At 34.7% G+C, this 6,083-nt stretch overlaps 2 long non-coding RNA genes across 3 annotated transcripts; both read left to right on the top strand.

Annotated features, from left to right (window-relative positions):
- The first annotated feature begins 385 nt into the window (after positions 1–385).
- LOC132031506 (uncharacterized) lies at positions 386–2,456 on the top strand. 2 transcript variants are annotated; one of them, XR_009408292.1, is made up of 3 exons: positions 386–647; positions 1,531–1,674; positions 2,382–2,456. It is a non-coding gene; the product is annotated as an uncharacterized LOC132031506 (long non-coding RNA). The 2 variants fall into 2 exon arrangements; XR_009408291.1 differs by having other exon boundaries at positions 387–647; positions 1,531–1,685.
- Position 2,457: 1 nt separating this feature from the next.
- On the top strand, positions 2,458–5,219 carry LOC132031507 (uncharacterized). Its single transcript, XR_009408293.1, has 2 exons — positions 2,458–2,522; positions 4,219–5,219. It is a non-coding gene; the product is annotated as an uncharacterized LOC132031507 (long non-coding RNA).
- Positions 5,220–6,083: the final 864 nt, after the last annotated feature.

The raw sequence follows: 6,083 nt of genomic DNA, 5'->3' as shown, positions 1-6,083 counted from the left end.
CGCTAATTAACGACGGATTAGCTACGGAATGCTCATTTTGTTGCAAGAAAAGCAACTAAAATTTTATCTCATTATATAGCGACGGACTAGCAACGAAAACTGAATTTCGTCACTAATTATTAGCGCGAAATTTTGGCGCCTTAAATTTCACTACAGATTTAGCAACAGAAGAGGCGCGACAAATTTTATTTTTATGTAGTGACGGATTCAGCAACGGAAAATCCATCGCCAGACCTTTCAATTTTTATCCAAAAAATATATATTCTTAGCAACGGAAAAATTCGTTGCAATATTAATTATTAAAAGAAGTCAATATATTATTTAGCGACGGAATATAAAATCCGTCGCTAATCCGTCGTTAAATATTAAAAAAAAGATATATGCTAGGGCACTCATTTATTTTCTCTCACTTCAAACACACCCAACACAACACAGATAGAGAGAGAGAGAGAGAGAGCGCCGTCTTCACTTCAAACACACCCAACACAACACAGATAGAGAGCGCCGTCTACATTGCCATCGTCGTCGCCGTCCACGGCCTTTTCCCTTTCTCTCTCTTTTGATTTAAGGTTTGGGGTTCACTCCTTTGTTGATTTAACCACCTGTTGTTGCTGTTTCTCAAAATCGACTTCTATTTAATTCATCAGGTAGAGTATTTGAGGTTGATTTGCTAAAATTTTAGGTTTTTCTTTTGTTAATTGTATCCCTGGGAATTTATCTATTGTGGACTTTTATGTGATTCTCGAATTTGATTTTAATTTTATCGCTTCCCGAAGTTGGAGGTTGCGATTGTGGTTGATGACTTAAGGGTTTCAATTAACTGATTTTTTTAACATCGTAATTAGATACTTATTCATGTTTGCTTTTCATGTCTTATTTTTTGTATGTATTTCGTGTCCTGATGTGTTATAGAGTTTAGATTAAATTATGTGTTCTCTGAAAATCATGACTATAGAAGTTAGTAGTTGCTCTATTTCACTTGCTAGATGGATGTGAATATGTTCCTATGTCGAATATGTACCATGATTTGGTTATCTATTGAATTTTAGGATTCATGATTTAGAAAGTATGCTTGATAGGGATTTATATACTTTCTGGATGACATGCATTAGTTCAATTACTTATGCTCAATAAATGCAAATTTGTTTAGTCCTCTTGTAACCAAAACATGGACCATAATCTAGGTCTTTCGCTTCGTATCTAACAATGTCAATTTAGATCTCATAAAGAAGGAGAAATTGTGTCCGAAAATAATCATTTTGTACTTTATGAATATGGGTATTGAAGAAGGAACTTATATATATATATATATATACACACACACACACACACACATACATACATACATATCATGAAAATTATGGTTTATGGGGCTTCCATTTGGCTAAGACGTGAGGTTGCCTCCTTTCTGTATAAATGTTTTCACTTTGGTTTGTTGATTAGTTAATGCTAAAATAATTTGAACGTCAATTGCAAGTTCTATTGTTAGTGACTAATATCCTTCTCCTCTCTTTTATTTGCATACACAAGCTGACACACACAATGTAGTAAAAAATGGAGTTTCAAAGCAACACTCATTGCTTCACAGAGACCACCACTTCACTGTCAGCCTGTGTTACCTCTACTTTTCTGGTGTTTCAAGTTATCAAAAAAGGGTATTAATTGCTGGGAAAAGTAACAAAACAGTTAAGCAATTGTTTTAAATATTTGCGTTGCTTATTTTTATATTCTTTTCAGCTTTTGTTGTATCATATAGTGTATTGTGTTGTGCTCAATGGGGCTGAAATAGACCATGGTAGACACGATTAAAATCCCCCAAAACACTAGGTGATTAGTATGTATCCAGTGGATTAGTTGAGGTGCGAAGGGGTCTGATACTACTGTTTTAAGAAAAAAAAATTGAGGTCTGTTTATGTTCAAATCTATTATAAATAAAAGAGCAGACTCATGTATATTTTTGCCGGTCAGCATTTTGATAAATCTTGCTGCTCTCTACTCATTGCTCATTTGAGAAGTTGATATCATTGATTCAGGAGTGATTTTATGTGACTAACCCAATCTTGTAGTAATTTTCCTTAGTTTTTTTTAGCCTTATCTTACTAATATTTTTAAGTTCTTTGAGTAGTGGAAGTATTTGTTTCTAAATTATGCAGAAACTGTAGGGTTTTTTTCAATCTCTATGTTCTTGTTTTTTTGCCTCAGTTTACTGGTTTCATTGGTAAATCTGTTTAGTCTTGTCACCTGAGGGTTGATCAGCTTTCGGAAATTTTGTTATACCAACTTCTTGGGTTAATTACACAACTAGAAAATTGTCCTTTTTGGTGTTGTCATGTTCTTGTAGTTTTGGTTATTAGTCATTGAAAATGGCTCATATCTTGCAGATTACACAGTGGAACTTGCTGTGGAACTTGAAACTGCTGCACGGTTGAGGGCTTCTCGGTTCATTGTACCTCAAAAATTTGGAGTTGGGTTTGTTGGTAACAAACTGCTGCATTTTGGATCATTTGGCTGCTGAACTTCAGGTAAGCTATTACTGCATATTTTTGGTTAACCGTTACTGCAATTGGAGCCTTATCAGTGTTAAATGGGCAGGCAGTAGTTGCCACATTCTGTTGTATAAAACACTGTTAGGATCAAGGGTGCTATGTTGTTATATCTCCTTGTCAAGGTGTACTGTCTTAAATGCTGTTGTGGCACTTTTAAATTCATTGTTGGGACAACCTTGAGATAATTTCGAGTGTTGTTGCACGGAGAACATATTGCTGCACTTGGTTTCTATTTTGAGAACTAAGGTGTAATGGTTGTGCAGTTCTGAATTTTAATGACTCCTGCCTTTACATTTTGTTGTTTTGCTGCTTGGCCATTACCTACAGTTGGCTTCTATGATCGGTAATGAATTGAGATTAAATGGTTGCTTGGTTTTTGCCATAGCATTTTGGCCTAATAGTGAACGACATGTGCTGCTACATTTTATGGGCTGCTGTTGTATTTGTGATTTGGCCATTGCATCTGATGAATTAAGCTCCTACATATCTTGGTGTTGGAACTGTTGTGCTATAAGGTTACTTGCTGTTCCATTTTGAACTAAGCCATTGCTTTTTTTTTTTTTTGGGGCTAAACATGAATCTACATTGCTGTTGATGTTCTATGTTGTTACTGGTGTGCTTTTGCTGGAATATGTAATACTGTTACTGCATATACCAAAGGCGACTTCATCTAAGGATGGGTACTTACAACCCCACCACAAGTCCACAACTAACTTAACCTTCCAGCTCTTATAATATACAAATGCCAATTAGTACCTAATTGTATATGCGAAGCTTATTTTTTTTTAGTCGGTCCAAAAAGAACACAGTTGTTATTGACTCTTGAAAACTAATGTACTAACATATGTTGAGATGGGGAGGATTGAACCTTAACAAGCAAGTCCTTATGACTGAAGACTACAGATTACTAAAACTATATTCTACTGGTAAATATTCTACTACTCAAAAACTTATAGATTTTAGCATGAAGATCACAGGAATTATCTGCGGAAAAGAAAATCCCAAGTAATCTTGCCTCCAAACTTTTTAAAAATATTGGTGTAGTAGTTGGTGTGTGAATATGGATGGATCTAGTGTTGTAGCCGTTATTTTGCCAAAATCTTCCATATTCCACATTCCTCTGTCAACTCATGGTCCGATTCTTTAAAAGGTAAAAAGTTATTGTTTCAAGTTATTTTTGGAGTAGCTAGGGAGAAAAGATGTAAAGATAGCATAGAAATTTCTTAGAACTCAAAATATGGAAGAACTTAACCAACTCAAATAAACTAGTAACTGATACTTTCATCTGAAATTTACATCCTTAACAAGATATATGCTGATTTTTCTTTGAGATTGGAAAGAAAGTTTACCGCTTCACTGCTATATTAGTGTCACTTTTACTTTGTTTTAGATAAAATAATACATGTGATGTGAATGTAGAATAATTCTACTTACTTCATGCCCATTGGCACTATAATTGTAGTTACACTTCCCTTGCATTTATTAAATCTTTGTTCACATCTCTCATGTGATTTGCATTGTGTTTCTTTATGGATTGCTGTATGGCCAACTAATTCTTCATATACATGCATGTGCTTTGGTTCCTTTTGCCTTTTTTTTTTTAAGTTCTGCCTGTATTAGTGTTTTAAGCTAGTAATTTCTCCCATTGAATACAATTTAAATTTTTATGCAGGGGCAACCCCCTGATTGCATACTAAAGGACGCAAAAAACACCAGCAAACTAAGTTATTCAAGTTTGCTTGGGAGCATTAATCCTATGAGCGATCTAGAGTTTATCAAGCTTTGGCAGAAGAAGATATTGAAGTTGTAAGTAGATGAAATTCAAAACTAATGAATTATGAAATAGGGTCACTGGAAATCATACCTTTCTTATACTTGAACATTTGGATACTTTTCTCCATGTTACTTATAGTTTTTGGTGTAAAGGGTTCTAGCTATGACGTGTAGATAATTGGGATATTTTGTTAAAATGGATGTGGTTGAACAACACAAGCATAGTGTATTGTATACATTTTCCAACCATCTAAGTGCTATTAATGCAATTGATTAAACTTATCAAGAAACGAAAGGAAAACATGAGCGAGAAGGTGTAAACTTGTGGTATATGGTATTAGCTTAGTGCTAGCACCAATTAACTTGTGGTATATGGTATTAGCTTAGTGCTAGCAGCCAATTAACTTGTGATATATGCATTTTGTGGGGCTTGTTTTAGTTTCTTTATAGTCTAAAGTTTTGGTTTCAAGTCTGTTTTGATGTTGATAAGTAATGAAACATTATTGATTGAGAGTAGTTCTTTCTCAGGATTATACGGCTTAAGCTGTAACCGTGATAAGATATCGGATGGCTAAAGCTCTTTTAATTTTTGCAAGATGCCAAGGGCAATGATGTTGATCTCAGTCTGATATTGATCAATGTGAAGCATATTACGAAGCTGCTGGGGGAACAAGGAAGAGAAGAATATATGGTCTTGGATCTCAAGCACAAAGTTATCTGCTTTTTGTTGGAAATAACAAAATTATGCACTAACAATACTTGATGGATGTGTGGGTTCTTTTGGTAGTTGATGACTTGGTGTTGTCGGCGTTTTGGACTTAACGATTAGGATTTCGCTATCTATTTTGAATCTTTTTTATAAATATTATTTTATGTGAATGTCAGTTATTTTTAAGGGTATTTATTACTTTGTATTTAGTATGTTTCAACAGGTGCATTTAAAATTAAAAAAAAAATCGGAAGAAAAATATTTGTGACAGATTTGCGACGGATTTTGGTCATTGCTAGAGGGAAAACAGTAGGCTACAGACTGCGACAAACATTGTATTGTCGCTAAATGCAGGTACAAATAATTCAAATATTTTGCGACGGATTAGCGACAATAGTTTTCGTCGCTAATTTACTAAAACGACGAAATGAAATATGAAATTAGTCACGGAATTCATAACAATAGCAACAAAATAATCCGTTGCTATAATGTGGAACGGATTTCATACGTCGTTACTCTGTCGCTAAGTTTGCTACGGATTTCATTTTTCCGTCGCTAATAGGTTAGCAACGCGCAAAATCGCAACAGACGACATTCCGTCGCTAATCCGTCGCAACACATGTTTAGCAACAGATATATGCTGATTAGTGACGGAATACGTCCGTCACTAAACGCTGTTTTTTTAGTAGTGTCAATGAACTAATATCGGGCCTTTCGAAGTGACGTAAGGTCGGTAACCTCCGAATGAATTATGAAATTCGTATCGAATCCAAAGAAATAACTTAAGGATGATAAACATGATAATAATTCAAGAATCATTGAAGAAGTACATCAAACTAATTTGGAAACAAGTAAGTAATCCAATAAAAAACATCTATAAGAAGTGATATATGATTGGAGTGAATTGTTATGGAATACTCGTGCTCATATTCTAGTTGGATTAGGGCCAAAGAAAGAGGGAAACAAATACCTTACATACCTTATTTGTCGAGCCGTCACCTCAAACGAATCCTTATTCCGATGCTCGCCCTTCACCCATACCTATATTGAAAGGT

This window comes from Lycium ferocissimum, chromosome 9 (genome assembly GCF_029784015.1).
Source record: "Lycium ferocissimum isolate CSIRO_LF1 chromosome 9, AGI_CSIRO_Lferr_CH_V1, whole genome shotgun sequence".
Taxonomy (NCBI): domain Eukaryota; kingdom Viridiplantae; phylum Streptophyta; class Magnoliopsida; order Solanales; family Solanaceae; genus Lycium; species Lycium ferocissimum.
The sequence above is the reverse complement of the archived record's forward strand: the minus strand, read 5'-3'. Positions and strand labels throughout refer to the sequence as shown.